At 35.3% G+C, this 16,263-nt stretch overlaps 1 protein-coding gene across 7 annotated transcripts in view; it reads right to left on the bottom strand.

Moving 5' to 3' along the window:
* PPFIA2 (PTPRF interacting protein alpha 2) overlaps positions 1 to 16,263 on the bottom strand; it is a 321,181-nt gene that overhangs the window by 197,364 nt on the left and 107,554 nt on the right. For 2 of the 7 annotated variants that reach the window (XR_009743622.1, XR_009743623.1), the window contains exon 1: positions 9,143 to 9,553. The exons of the other annotated variants lie outside the window; for them this stretch is intronic. The gene's annotated coding sequence lies outside the window, so the exon portion shown is untranslated. Of the gene's footprint in view, positions 1 to 9,142; positions 9,554 to 16,263 lie in introns of those variants that run through there. 7 annotated transcript variants of the gene reach the window in all.

Genomic DNA, 16,263 nt, shown 5'->3' with positions numbered 1-16,263 from the left:
TAAACATAGCTGCAAACTGAATACTGAACTGAGCAGGAATTGATGAGGCAAAATAAAATTTATTTACAGAAATCACTATTAAGAAATTTAGTATCAAAAACCTTGTGATGTACATTAACACAACTCATTCAAAATGAAAATAAAACCTATGAATAATGGTAAAATTAGAATATTTAGTTTAATCCTTCTATCACAGTAATTTCCAAAAAAAAAAAAGGCATATCTATAGGCTAACAAGTTCCTCAGCAAGAAAGTTTATTCACAATTGTATTGCTTGCCTCCAGTCAAAGGACAGTTCAACATACCAAGTATTTTGCATTGTCCATCTTCCCCTGCTTTTTTGCTTGCCTTAAGACAGATGTAAGAAAGAGAAGAAATCTGCAGGTGGATCACCCACCTCTCAACATCATCAGCTGATGCTGTTGATAATGAAGACTGTATGAGGAAATGTTAAATGAGTAACAGGCAAGCAACAGATCCTCTTGCCTTACAAATTTATGAACTGTGTATAAAAGACTGTGAGCACAAAATGCCTTATATAAAAAAAAGTCAATGCTGTGCTAGTTAGTAATTATTCCATCTATATATAATTCCATTTACTTTTTTTTTAAGTCTAGTAAGTAGTTTCTATCCAACTGTATCTTTCTCTAGACTGTACTAGACATTTCTAAACCCAACATTTCTAAGTGCTGATATACGGTATTTCCAGCTCTTGAAGGAAATCTAATTATCATAGGCTTATCAACTGATGTAGAGGGCAACATTTATGTTCCTACCGCTAACTAATTCAGGCTTTCATACAGTAAAAGCTAGACTGCAAAGAACTATGAGGTTGAAGTTATACTAAAAGCTAGTCAAGATAGCACTAAAGACTTCCAGACAGAACACCCTCTTGTATTAAATACGTTCCTCTACTTGGTCCAATGTGTAGCAAATCAAAGTGGGAGTATGATCAAGATCTGAGACAACTACTAGGAATATATTTTAAATGTACAATGAAATCTGCAAATTACTTAACTTTCCTCCCAGCCAGGGATGGGAGAGCTTCAGCAGTGCTATATAGGAAGACTGGTAATACTCATCAAGGGAAAACCAACATTATTTCCAATAGATTATCACCACAATTTATACAGGAAGTTCAGGACACCCATCTACAGAGGCACAATCTGTGCTCTCAGAACAGGCTATGCCTGTATTGTTCTTTTTTTTGCTATCTCACTCTATCCAGCTTGTTTTCATTTAAGAAAATGGACCAATGAGTATCAAACCAAGACACATTATTGTGTAATAACCCTTAGTATTCTTACTCTTCTAGAAAATACCAGTACATTTATTCCTCTAGTTTTTCTATTCAAGTTATGGTAAAAGAAGCCCAAGTTCAGAATCTAACACTGAAAGCACTTCTGAAATTGAGCCAGAAACATGGTTTCTAGCTATGATTCAGAAACCAAACTGTGATCCTATTTCTGGAATAGGAGAAAGTACTCCTATTGCTATTCCTCCTGCTGTCCCCTGCTTATATTGGTCACATCCACTCAGATGCAAAAGAAGCAGCAGCTCTGGTTTAGCCCCAGTGATTCTGTCAGAAAAAGGACATGTACTTTTTGACTCTACTTCATTACTTTGCAAAGTAGAACCTGCCACACTCTGAATTACAGGAATTCTGCATGGGAAAGGTGCATTGACTGCTCTGCTTTCTTACTGTTCAGTTAAATGCTTTTAAGTGGAAAAAATTATTTTGTACAATAGGCAAAGAACCTTAAGCAATGTGTGTTTCCACCCAGAGGAGGATGCAAAGCATCTATAGATCAAACCAGTCAGTTAATAATCACTCATCCTTCCCAGTTCACTGCATGCAGAACAGCATGTTTGGCTGCGTGAAGACCTCATAGCTGCCTTCCAGTATCTGAGGGGGCCTATAAAAGGGTGCTGGGGAGGGACTCTTCATTAGGGACTGTAGTGATAGGACAAGGGGTAATGGGTTCAAACTTAAACAGGGGAAGTTTAAATTGGATATAAGGAGGAAGTTCTTTCCTGTTAGGGTGGTGAGGTACTGGAATGGGTTGCCCAGGGAGGTTGTGAATGCTCCATCCCTGGCGGTGTTCAAGGCCAGGTTGGACAGAGCCTTGGGTGGCATGGTTTAGTGTGAGGTGTCCCTGGCCATGGCAGGGGGGTTGGAACTAGATGATCTTAAGGTCCTTTCCAACTCTAACTATTCTATCATTCTATAAAAACTATCAGACCATTTTATTGACTGGCTAGAAAAGAAACTATAGAAAATGAGGGGTGATGCAGTGCTACTGATTTTTAAGCAGGAGTGAGGATATTTGGTGGCAGTTGGGGCAGTCCTTAGCATGATTTCACTAACCAGAAAACAAGCAGCTTTTCAAAGACATTCCCTGCATCACAGGTGTGGACAGGACTGCTGGTGATGAGGACTTTGTCCTCATCTTGTGGCTCTGATGGCCACAAATCACAATTATTTAGCACAATAGATTTACAAAAAAATACCCTTGTGCAAACAAAATTATCTCTCTACTTAAGGCGCACTGTATTAAATACAGTAATACAGTTTTAGAGCTTTTTAGCCAGACACTTGCATGATGCTCTAATTTTTCTGTCAGCCTGAATAATTCTGTTCCATTTTTGGAGTCCAAGTGCCACACTGTCACGAAAATGATTAAATCTATTAGTTGTTATTGTAGCTGATCAACAAATGCTCAGAGTCTCCTCTATTCTATCAAAAAAACAAAACAAAACAAAAACAGCACTACCACATGAAACTTAGTGAAATTTTGTTTGGAATAATATGTTTTAACAGATAAAAATTTTAAATATCTCTACTTCAAACTTTTATAGTTGTTTGAATACAGAGAACATTAATATTTTGGTGTACATTCAGATTAACATTGCATTAGCGTGTCTATATTTGAGCAGAAAAGCTTTGTTCTTCACAAAACAGGCAATAAAAATACATATAACAGAATAAAAATAGTGAATAAGAATAAATATCACTCACTTGAAATGCAAGACCAGCCTTTATTAGCATTTGTCATTTATTTCTGAGTAAAAGAGCCTATAAGCATATTCCTCACACTATTCCTCTGAATTTCCTAATTACCAAAATTATATAAACCCCAGTTTTACAGCTCTAAATATTTCCAAGCTATTTGCAACGCAGATCACTTTATTATTGTCTCCTGCCTTTGACACTGCCCAGACTTTTTAACAGTTTTAGTTTTTGGCTACAGGCTAAAGCACTGGTCCAGCATGACTATTTTCTGTAACTGTTAACATGTCACAGGTCTTCAAAACCACCTCCCTGTCAGCCTTTCTGCCACTGTTATTATGTATATTCACTAAGTCAGCTTTCAAACCCTCAGAAGTCTACAACATCCTATGTGAACTGTACCACGTTTTGCACACAAACCAAATTATTCAGTTGCCTCCTGTTACAGTTGGCCTTTCAGTGATGTCTACCATCACTACTTATACAAGTTACCATGGACTTGCAGCCTTCACAAAGAACATGCCTCTAGTACTTTCACGTGATGTTTGCAAATAAAAACATACTGTGCTGGTGCATTAAGGAAGAAGAGGAAAACCTTTATTTAGGCAAAACTAAGAGAGAAGTCCCACGCCTGCCAGAGAGTTAATGGAAAGAAATGCCCACATGGTCAGCCAGCTGAAAGGTTCGAGATAAGATCAGATTCCACAGTTCTTAGGTGGACCAGGTGACACAGCTCTGAAAGTACACACAAATTCTTGGCTGTTATCTTTATCTAGTATATAGTATATTTTTCCACACAAGCAGTTAAGTCTCCATAGAGTAGGAACAGAGTCATCAAACATGTTTCACAAAAACTTTGTAGTGTTATGAGTGATCACATCAGATACAAGGTGACTGATAACCCATCTCCCTCACCAAAAATATACCTTTTTCATAGTACAGGGGATTTCTGCAAACTCAAAACCTGATGTCTTTGATATTAAATTAGATTGCATAGAAATAGGCAACGCAAAAAACAGTTAGAAAAGTTACGGCCTACTAAACAGAGTAGCATGGCATACCTGCCCAAAGCATAACATAATGATAAATGTATTCTAATAAGTGCAATTATAAATTTTAACAATATACTTTCTCTTACAGAAGAGGCTTTTTGTTTCATTTACCAGTTCCATATAAGAAGATACATGGAAGAGCAATAGGATTACTAAAACATTAAAACTACAAGATAGTATAAAACAGAAGTTCTGGGTAAGTATATATTTCATTTAAACTGTCAATATAGGAATTAAGAGCAAAATTAAGGAGTGCATCTAGTATTTCTTATAGATTATGCTTTTTTCACACATTTTGTACTAGAAAGTAACATTTCTGTTTGCATTCTGTTGTTAATTCACTATCATTGGACTGTAACATTTAGTCGCTAAGAAATAAAGAGTAGTAATCAGCATCATGGTGATAGATATGTTTTATGTATAGAAACATTTCCCAGTAACCCAGTTTCAAACCTTTGAATATTTTAGGATTCCTCTGCAGATTCAGTAAGAAAGTAATTTTATTTCATAGAATCGTAAAATCACAGAATGGTTTGGCTTGGAAGGGACCTTAAAGCTCATCTAGCTCCAAGCCCCTGTCACAGGCAAAGACACCTTCCACTTGACCAGGTTGCTCAAAGCCCCATTCAACCTGGCCTTGAACATTTCTGGGGATGGGCCACATCCTTGATGTGTCTTAGACATTTCCTTCTGATCATCTGATAACTTTCAAAAACTGCTTTAACTTCCCAAGGTTTCAGAAAAGACCTGTCCTTACTTCATTACTTCTTAGCAAAAAGCATACTCTACTTGTCCTAAGAATTAATTTACAAACCACGAATCTCAACTGACTATAAAATGGGCTAGTATTTCTTTCAGTTATTTGAAAGCTTTTGCTTTACATTTATGGAAAATGTTACTACATACTGTTGATTTTACAGCTAAAATTGTGGCTGGATACATGAGACAACGTACTGCCACAATATGAGTGTGTTAGTCTTTCTCTACTGCACATGCCTAGTTCCTAAGTTCTGCCTATTGGCAACCACTTTTATCCCTCATTTAAATCTGTGCTTTAGATTTGTGCTTAGCTTAATAATTGAAAGTTACAAGAGTAAAAATATACTGTTCGTACAAATACCTCGGGTTTTGTGGTTTTGGTTTGGTTTGGTTGGGTTTTTTTTTTCAAAGATACTGAAACAGAAAAAAATACTCTTTCAATTTCAAATTCTGGTGCAATAAACATTGTGTACAATGTGAAGATGTTTTAAATATTTAGTTGTGCAAATTAGTATTCAATTTATAAGTGCAGAAACTAATTTAAGAAAACAAAATATTTACTGGATATGATAAACACCAAGGTAAGTTTAAGTTGCTTTTAAATGATCAAAGCAGTATTCCACAGCTTTCAAATATGAAATCTGAACTGTCAAAATTAAGTTCCTTTGTGTTATGCTTTCATAAAAAAGGAACCACTCTCCAGTTCTCTATAAATTCAGCTTGATTAAAAAGTCTTTTTTCAAAGCATCATTTCCCATTTCATAACCAATAGCCAAGTTAAAAATAACTCTTTTCTAATCAATCCTTTTCCAACTGTATCATTATTTTACGCAAATAACCACTAAATATAAGTGAACTATAAGACCAACCAGAGAGTGCGGTAATGTTACTACTTGGACTTTGATGTTTACAACGTTCATGAAAGATAGATACATGCTCACCGTTGGACTGCTGGCAAACTAATTTATCCCCATAGAATAGCAGAAATGCCAACTTTTTATCAACATTGAAGACAGAAGGAAAATCACTTTCTGTTATACAGCTGCTGAAGTCTGCTAAGGTTGGCACAAGGAAATTGAGATCAAAGAGATACTGAAATACAAAGCATTAAACTTTGGTAATGCCTTGATAATTTTAAAATTAAATCTTGTTCATAATAATGTTACAACTCCTTCCCTTCATAGATCATATAATTGCTTTATATGACCTCTCCTATAATTTTCTATTTTAATTGTTTTTATCAAGCAGAGTCTAGGGATCAAAGCTTAAGCTTCTTTTAATTATAGCAGGTGGTTCAGCAAATATACTGAACCAAACCATGCTTTCACCATTTACAGAATTTCAGGACCGATTTTCTGAGCAGGACAAAGGTACTAGGAATTTTATAGTTTCTAGGTAGTTGCAGATATAATGTAGTTCTCAAATTCAATACTTTTTCTGAACACTAGGTGTCCTGGAGGCAAAAGAAGCTGATACAACAAAGTGGGAGAGAAGGGGGAGGTGAAAAGAACTGTTTAATTATGTTGTGTCATTGCAAGTGAAAACACAATTTTAAACGGTGCAATTATTTGTCAAGAAATTCCTTGTTAATTTGATCTACTAAAAATAAAGTTCATCAGGTAATAAAATCTCTGAATTCAAAAATTTATAGCAGACTTCTGATTTCAATTAAACTCATAAAAAGAACAGATTTATAAAGTTGATTTTAAATCATATTATTAAAAACATTTGATTAAGATTTTAATAAATGCTCAAAAAATTGTAGAGATATCCACTAATTATGGTTCTCCCAGCCCAAGTGCTCTGCTAGATGCATCTCTGTATGTCCATAGAGGCCAATCCAGTCTTATTTCCTAAGAACAGCAGTGAAATGCCAATAATAAAGTTACAAGTTGCACACATGCTTTCTGCTTCTTTCAGTACCATTTTTGTTGTTGAAAGAATTAGTATGTTGCAGTTTTGAATCAATGTACAATTAATTCAGCAGCTTTCAATCATTACATCAATGTAGCTAAATGTAGCAGCTAAATCACTCATTACCCTCTATCAGTCAGATGTATTCAGTTTTAAAAACTCTAGACATTAGTTTTGCTAAGATTATTTTTCAGACATTTAGGTTAAATATCAGTATATATATATTTCAAATTAAGAACCATTAAGCCGTCCCATAACTTCGCAAACTATTTAAGTGAGATTCTCTGTCTCAAAGAGATTACAATGTAACATATAGAAACAGTAACTAAGCAAAAGGTGAAAGTAGTTTAAAGCAGATCAAAACAATTAACAAGTCATATGAAGTCCTTCTCAGCAATTATTGTATTTGTAAGCAAAGACTGAAGTAACTCAAGCGCAAAAGAGAAGATACCACAAACATGGTGGTGAATAGCTAGGAAGCAAGGAACAACAAAGGAAGACAAGACAAGAACTGGAAAGCTGCTTCACATGGATATCTTTATACTTCTGTTGTGGTTTAAACAACTTCATATATGCAAACAAATACATAGAAGAAAAAATTTTCACACAGGAAAACATCACAGGAAAATATAGCCTGTTTTGGTTGATTTTTTTGTGTGTTTTTTTTCTTTTTTTAAGTTTTCCCAGGATTCTTTAGCACTGATGACAGCAAGCTGTTCTAGAACTCAAACACAGACTGTCCTGAATTAGCAGCTTTACATTCCAAGGTCATTTAAGTCTACATTGTTTGTTAAAGTATCCAGAACACAATAGAAAATTCAGTTATATTTACTGTCCCCTCAGCTTATAAATCAGCAGAAGAAATAATTTTTAGAAGACAATTTTTTATATGTTGGATAATGCCTACAGTAATCACAGAGATTACTAATAGCAACAATACATACTGTAATAAAGATTATATACTTCATTGTTAGCTCTTACTTTCATGAAGTATGAAATAATAAAATAGTCAATTTAGTATCACAATCAAGCATCCTAATTTTAGTGACTATTTTGACACGCTCAGAAGGAATACCTGATGTCAGGAACTGTGCTTAAGAGCATAGCTACAGGAGGCTGTACATAATATTTAGATGTTAGTGTGTGAGAAAAGTAGTCATGCTGTAGAGGAACAGGCCTGGGGCATTCATGTCTCTGAATCACTGCCAGGATCAGCAGATCATCACTGTTAGGAGGATGCCACTCTTTCTGCACAGCCCTCAACTATCATTTGACATCACTGTAAGGAAGGCAAGACAGTACAATTAAAAACAATGGATTAAAAGAAGTCAAAAATGAAATGCAGCTATTGGACCCAGAGAATGGGGTACCTGTATTTTGTGGAAGAAGTTTGCCATGCATTTAATTAATTTTAAATTGCCTCAGATAGTTTGCTCTGATAGTACACACAGGATATGTTACATATTAAAGACATCACTCCACAATAGCATAAAGTAACAAAAAAGACAAAGCCATCATACAATCATGAGTGGCAAGGTTATTTAAATCCTAAGTGTATCAGAGGCTGAGCTGAAAAAGCTATTGCCACTTTACGTAGTGGAGTGTTTGCATTGCCCTGCTGGGCCAGAGTGCTACAAGGAGCAGCCGGGGCAGAAAGGTTGTGGGGTTTATTATTGTTAAGTCTTAATACAGGATTACATAGTTTTCCAGAGCCAAGGCACTGAAGATTTCTTTTGATTAAATGCTACTGAAAGATGGTTTTAATTAGACTGCTTTGCACACTGGATTTAAAGCATATAATAAATTCTTAAATTTAGCTAAGCACACAGGCTTATTTACCTGAATGAGGCAAAACTTGGCTTAAAACTGAGAACCTTAAAAGTCCTAACAATATATTCTGCTGTTCTGTCAATTGCACATGTATGGTTACTATCCACATGAATCAAATTAAGCGTCAGCGGGTATGAAACTACATTCAGAATCAATATAAAAAAATCCAAACAGGTCCAACATTCAAAGTTCTAAAAATATTTTTCTGTATAATATGAATTTGGAATTTCTGATAATGCCAACACAGTGCTCATCTGAACTAAACAGACAGAGAGTGTGGGTCCATCTAAGGACTATAAATCTAATGAATTGTAAGATGGTATTATTATTGAGAAAGAAAATCAATAGCAAAATCACTGTGCATGAAATTCTATGTTTGTTTAGGAATAATCTACATGCTGATATTTTTAAGTCAGCAAACTTATTCCGATGATAGTGATTTCTTACATATTTTCTCTTATCAATACAAAACTAATTAACACATAAGCTTCTTAACCTATTAGCTACTCTTACTCAAAGTTTACCTATCATTCAAGTACCATGAAAAATCCTTTCAGTTTTATTAAAGTTCACTTACCTGAAAAGTATAAAACCGGGTCCCATTAGGAGGATGCACTTTAGGAGAGGCAGAGACAGTGTTCATATCCGAGAATATCATTTCTGGTCACACGCACAGTACAATCCACAGAGAGCTACAGATGCAGAGTGCTAAGCTCGGAGATAAATCCTTTCATACATTTAGGGAGGAAATTGTACCAAATGCAGTCTTCCCCATCAGTTCAGATGTACAGTGACAGTGCTTTGAATTCCCCACTCCTACATCTGTGAGCTAAACTGTAAGGTCATTGCTCCCTGACCTCTAGTTCAGCTAGCCCTTCAGAATGTGTGCAGTGAATAAAAATCACAAATGCCAAAGAAAAGAGAGCTAGAACCTACAGTACACGAAGCTTGTGCAGAATCTGGCAATGCTTTGGACCTGCCCATCTGTTCTCAGTGATAATCACCTCCCTCCACCCCAGCCTTGCAAAGTGATTATGCTAAGCATCCCAGTTAACCAATAACACACGGTTTCATTTTGAGCAAGCATGCACAGTGAAAAACAGAGGACCTCTTCTGACTAACCTGAAGCATGCCTCGCATTCAGTTTATAGCTCTATTTGATAACAATGACAATTTTATCATTTCAGTTGCTGACAGCAGAGTTAACACATAGCAACTTGCTTTAAATAACAGAAAACTCGTTGGGTTTGGTTTTGTGGGTTTTTTTGTATTTTGACTGTCTTGCCTAGATAAGAGTGTACTGCTTTCTAAATTGATATTTTTTACATTTCTTAATTTTTTGATTCTACTACAGACTGCAGATAGGGGTAAATAAACATCTGTGAGACTGTTAACAGAGCTACAGTCAGTTTAAATATAATACATATTATAAACCTCTTTTTTCTTATTCTTTTCTGTTTTCTCAGCTTCAGTCTGAATCTTTTTTTGAAAGGTTTTCCTAACTAAATATGAGTTTGAAGTTTTATTCTGAGCCTTACTGTGCTTCACAAAGCTGCAGACCTACAGCTTAGCTTATTAGCTATACACAATATCTTTTTAAAATTTATTTTGTAAGGTCAATAGTACTTGTGAACACCTGCATCAAATGCTCAAAAAGCAGTCACTGCATTTTTTCTTCACACACAGATCGTTTGAACTACAGGAAAACATTAAAGGAAGTAATATTCAAAGAACTTGACTCCTTTTTGCAGTAAAAAATAAGTGTTCCATTTACAAGAATTGAAAAGTAAGGTTTCAGTAAAGTGTAAAAAATGTAAAGTGGTTAGAAAACTAACTTTACCTGTTCTATCAAGCACTTTGTATTTTATTCATAAGGTTTAAATGAGAGACAGAGAAACCACTTAAGAAATGGTGCTTTCAAAATGAAATTTGTCAAAAATCTAAAAAGCCTGGTGAGTCGCAAGGCTGCCTCTGGTTTTTATTCTATCTTAATGCTTTTAGCAAATGAAGATAATACAGTTTCTAAAGTAAAATGACTACGAAAGGAGTTGGGATAGATGCAGAGGTACCTGTCTGTTTAACTGTGTATGCCAGTGTGGGACATACCACAATAATCACATTTTGTAAGCCAGAGAAAAAATCCTCTTAGATCCATGTCTAACAATTTCTCATAATCATCATCACACTGCTTCTATAACACTTACTGAATCAAAGCAAAACTATTGTCTGGAACATTTTCTTGAGACATAGACCTCAAATTAAAGATTATTCTCCACTTCTTCAGTAGTCTTCCAGAAGATCTAGATGCTAATATTCAGAAAGGGGCCCTTCAACTGGTCAAAGGAAAATACCAGATTATTGGTAATCTGAATATAGAATCTTTCTTCCTTAGGTGACAAAATTTACGCTTAGAAGAAAATACCAACAACAGTAACAAAAACCCCAACATCCCTCTCACCCTGTATGTAAGTCCCAACAAACACATCTCCTTAGCTAATCGATGTAGATCTGGAGAAAAGGCATGACATTAAAACTGTTGTTCTCTCTCTCCAATAACTTTTGACCTCATGAAAAAATGTTCCCAGTAACAACTATAAATTTTTTCAGGTCTCTGAAAAACAAACCACCCCATATTCTTGCAGGATTCTCATGGAATCAGAATGTAATTTTGATGTACCACTCAAACAGCTTGAAAACATTTGTGAAAAACAGTGATTTTCTGAAAAACGTGAAACCAGCCTTCTCTCAGGACTTGGTTAGAGCATAGGTAAATTCAGTAAAGTATGAACAGATGCACAGCAGCATGTGTGTTCACAATTACAGAGACACAGACATATTTCAGAAAAGCCAGCAGCCCCAAAGCTGGGATTCAGCAATCTCCTCAGAACACAGAGCTGAAACCAGGTCTCCCATGTCTAATTGAATGCTACAACCACTAAGATGGGTATCAAACAACATAGCAGAAAGTGGAACAGAATGAAGAAAACTGAACAGACCCAACAGGGCAAATGGAGAAACAGACCTACAGACCATAAGTACAGCTCAGTGACAGAAGTAATCCCTATTCAAATACTTGCTCCAATGAGTCTTCCAACGGATGACTTAATTATTCCATGAAGTGAAAGATTTGTAGTGGAGGGAAAAAAAAATCTTTTATATGAAAAGAAATCCTGCATGTTTAAAACTACGAGGCATGGCAATGCTCCTGAGATGGCTTTACTTGCAATTACTTTTGAATGTAAGAGTTATCAAGCTCTGAACCTATATTGTATGTGTTATGCTGACTTCACATTTTAATTAGATATCCCTCTCCAAAACTTTCAGTGTGGTATAACTGTTCTTTTTTGATGTGAGGCCTACTACTTTTATATAGTAGATACAAAAATGTAGATAAATGTTAATATATGTATATATATATGAATTAAAAAAAAACAGTAAGTTACACATCAAAAAGGGAATCTTTTATCTACTTATCTACTTATCTACTTTTATATAGTAGATACAAAAATATAGAGAAATGTTAATATATGTATATATATATGAATTAAAAAAAAACCAGTAAGTTACACATCAAAAAGGGAATATACATATATATATTTTATATATATGTATATAAAAATATATCAGACCATTATGTGAAATATCTTGAAAACTGAGAGACACTAATACAAAAACTTGTATCTCTGTCAGCAGAGATGGACAAACGCACTTTTAATATGCTAGTGCTTGTGTGATATAGTTTTTCTTCAGAATATGTAGTGCAATAGAAAAGCAGATGTTTTGAGTTAAGATTTAAATCACCAGCTCATATTAAATTAGGTGAGTTATTACCCAGAAACATGAACTTTTTATCACATACTGTTCTCATTTCTGTTTCTAGCAGGGAAAACCATGTTACAGAAACACGCCTTCCTCCGGGATCAGGGACAGTGTGTGATTTTCAGAACATTAGAGAGCTTTCACATTAAACCTAGACCACATCACTTTTACTTCACAGACTCACAGAAACCCTACTCAGCTTCCAAAATCTACAGTCCTGTACTTGAACTGATGTTTCTTTAATATCTGCGGTTGTAGACATTGATATAGAGGGAGTATCATACAATATATTAGTCATCTGGCTAAAATTCCCTAAATTTGCTTTAAACTGAAATACGTTAATATTTAAAGAATTCTGATCTGCAACTATTAATGGCTGAAATGATGTTAAACCTCTACCACAGTTCAAACAATAGATCCTCAAATTGCATATCAAATTGCAGTGAATATCTTCACAAAGTCACACATCATGTCTAACTGTTCACCACATCCGAACTAATTTACAATTCCTTTTAGCTCATTTAATGAAGTTCTACACCAAAAGCATTTCCACTTTTTCCATCAAAAAAGCTACACAAGGACCTGACAAATGAACATACTTCAAAGAATCTATAAAACTCATACATATCAAGTCTTAGAAACTAACCTTTCCCAGTTGGTACGGCTCCCAGAAAACCAAGTGGGAGGGAGAATTAAGGAAAATTAAACATAATACAAGGAATTTTTTTGTTCACTTTCAGCTTCCTGGTACAAATAGAAAATCATTTTAGAATGGAAGACTCGTAGAAACAGATCAGCTTATCGTATTGAGAAATAAAGCCTATTATTCATCCCATTTCTGTAATTAAGAGATTATTATCAACATTTCACAACATTGTTCTTTGTTGCTTCGTACCTTGAATATACAAATACCAAAGCTTGTATGCAAAGTGTATCTTAGAAAAGCACTTAAGTATGTACTTACGAGCCCTATTTTAACTTCGAATATAATGATTTGTGTAACCTATGAATGCAAGTACACTGCAGAACAAAATTATCTTCTGTTAGCTGTATAAAGTGTAGGTCAGCAATAGTAAAGGATAAAGCATGCCCCAACCTATGTATTCTGTATGATGCTTCACTTTCAAGCACAAGAACAATGACTGAAGCTTTCAGAGGAAATGCAAAGATGAATGCAATTAATTTTTTCAAGTACCCTTGCTCTGTTGTAAATACTGGGACATTTTACCAAGTATTGCAATTATTTTGAAAAAAACCTGAGTGAAGTGACTATCAACTAGTGAACTTCAAACTTTCATAACTATTTTTTTTTTAAATAGCAAACTTCACAATTAAGTTTTCTAACGCTAACTATCTCTGTGCTATAAAAGGTCAATGAAATTAGTCACTGATTCATTAGCTAAGTGAGTTTATAAATGCAGGAGCTAATCCAGAATACATTTTCTACAACCTATCAAGTATGCAGTCCCTAATCAGCAATCATAAAATGCAACCACAACAGAAGTAAGTCCAAAAGACACAATGCCTGATTTTTCTGTTGTCGTGGTTTAAGCCCAGGCCATAAGTCAGCCACTTACTCACTCACTCCTCCCTTTTCTTTCCCCCCCCCCCCAGCTCCTGGAGGGACAGGGAGGAGAATCAAAAGAATGTAAGTCCCACAGGTTGAGATAAGAACAGCCCAGTAACTAAGGTATAACACAAACCACCGCTGCTACCACCAATAATAATAATGATAAGGGAAATAACAAGGGAAGAGAATACAATATCACCTGTCGATACCCAGCCCGACCAAGCACTGAACCAGCTCTTTCGGGTAACTCTGTTACATCTTGGGCATGATGTGCTGTGGTATGGAATACCTCTTTGGCTAATTTGGGTCAGGCGTCCTGTCTCTGCTTCCTCCTGGCTTCCCCTCCTCCCTGGCAGAGCATGAGACTCACAAAGTCCTTGGTCAGACCAAACATTTGAGCAGTAACTAAACCCATCAGTGTTATCAGCATTGTTCCCAGGCCAAAAGTCAAAACCACACCACTGCACCAGCTACTAAGGAGAAAAATGACTGCTACTGCTGAACCCAGGACAGCTGTTTGTTTGCTGGGCAGAAGCAAAATTCCCCTTCCTCTTGCACAATCGAGACAGGCAATTGCTGACCACAGTCAGGACACCTGTACAGCACTGGCTACAATATTCTAGCCATCATAGGTATGAGAAATTAGTTCTCACACTCTCAAGATTTACTGATTAAATAGTTCCTTATCTGACTTCCTTTCTGCATAGTTCAACAAAGCTGGGATGAAATATCTAAAGTACCATTCTGGTTTTCTTTAAACACTTTAACCCCTCAGCACTGGATCTGTATTTCCTCTATTAAACTTGATCAGTAAATCAAGATTGCATACAGAAGCTCATTAGGTAACTGAAATGAATCTGATATAAACACTGATTTTATCTATTTTTAAGTTATGCCTTAATGACAGTGATTCACTGAGTTAATCTAAAAAAAACCTGAATGAAAACATAAAACTTGAATATAAAGAAGTGTTCTGGATATTGAGCACAATGTGAGAGTTAGAGGAGGAGAGGATGGCTGAGTTGCAAGAATGTGTAATGAAACAACAAAAGTCGAGGAAAGATCTGTACCACAAAGTTGTATCTTACCTGATTTGAAAAGATACATGCCTTTCTCCGTGACTTGTGCTTCAACTGCTCAAAGCACAGATAATAAACTACATTTAGTACACAACCAGTGTCCTCTGCCGTTCACTTTGATGCCAGGAATGACCATATTTCTGTTTTGTTACATAAATACATATTTCATGAAAAGTCTTGAGACTCTTTGGAATTAAAGACACTTTTTCATGTAGAATCATAGCAGTGACTGCATTTATGAGCATTTTTAATAAAATTCCAGTCAAATCTAACATTAACTCTTGGTGAATCAAGACCAAAGCCTCCAAAATAATGTGATCCCAGATGGTAGCAAAGAAATGTGAAAACAATTAGCTTGCTATTTCACCCTGCGTCCTATCACTTAGGTATCACTTTTGTTATTTACATCCTTTAAGTTGTTCGGATTGTAACATTACACACAGTTACTTGGCAAAGTAAGAGTAATTTCTTACCAGTAAATGTAGCATCTAAATCACATAAATTATTGCAAAGGATCACAGTACATTAAGAGTGAAATTATGAAAGAACATTAACAGATGATAATCATTGCCTATGTATCATCCTTAGCAGAAAGGTTTTTTCTTTTTAAGTGAACATCTTACATTATATGCCTTATCATGAAGTTAAAAATAGGATGAGAGCTTATGATAGAAAACTGAAAGAAGATACAAGTTTGAGATAACGTGCTCAAGCACTACAACAGCACAGCCTCTCCTTCCTTCAAAAAATATTTTTGCTTCCTAATGGTATTATTTTATTCATTTTCATCCTATTAATTTATTTTATACTGATCCTGCAGTCTTTACATACACTGAGATATATCCTGTTCCACAAGTATAAGAGCTATTCAGAGAGAAAATACTAATGAAAATGAGCAGCAGAATTATGTTTAGATGATAAAGGAAACCTTGTGCCAAGACAATTGTCTTTGTCATTTATTTCTGGTTTTGCTCCATCTGGTAAATAGCTTTTGTCTGACTGATGCAAGTTTTTAAACTGGTCCTTTGAGTAAGAACTTAAAGAACTGAATCAAAATCTAAAATTCACAACTGATTAGTCCCATATTTTACACAGAAACTGGGAATACTCGAGTAAGGATTGTGAATGTCAGTAGGCCTTTGCAAAAGAAATGTTTGTTTTCTTAATTAAAATGTCATCATATTTCCACAATGTCAGCGAATATATTTCTGAATGAACATAAACTGGAGA

The sequence above is a fragment of the Pezoporus flaviventris genome, unplaced genomic scaffold, assembly GCF_033815535.1.
Source record: "Pezoporus flaviventris isolate CSIRO_AGI_PZ_B2104156 unplaced genomic scaffold, CSIRO_AGI_Pfla_v1 ptg000016l, whole genome shotgun sequence".
Classification (NCBI taxonomy): domain Eukaryota; kingdom Metazoa; phylum Chordata; class Aves; order Psittaciformes; family Psittacidae; genus Pezoporus; species Pezoporus flaviventris.
This window is presented reverse-complemented; position numbering and strand designations above follow the sequence as displayed.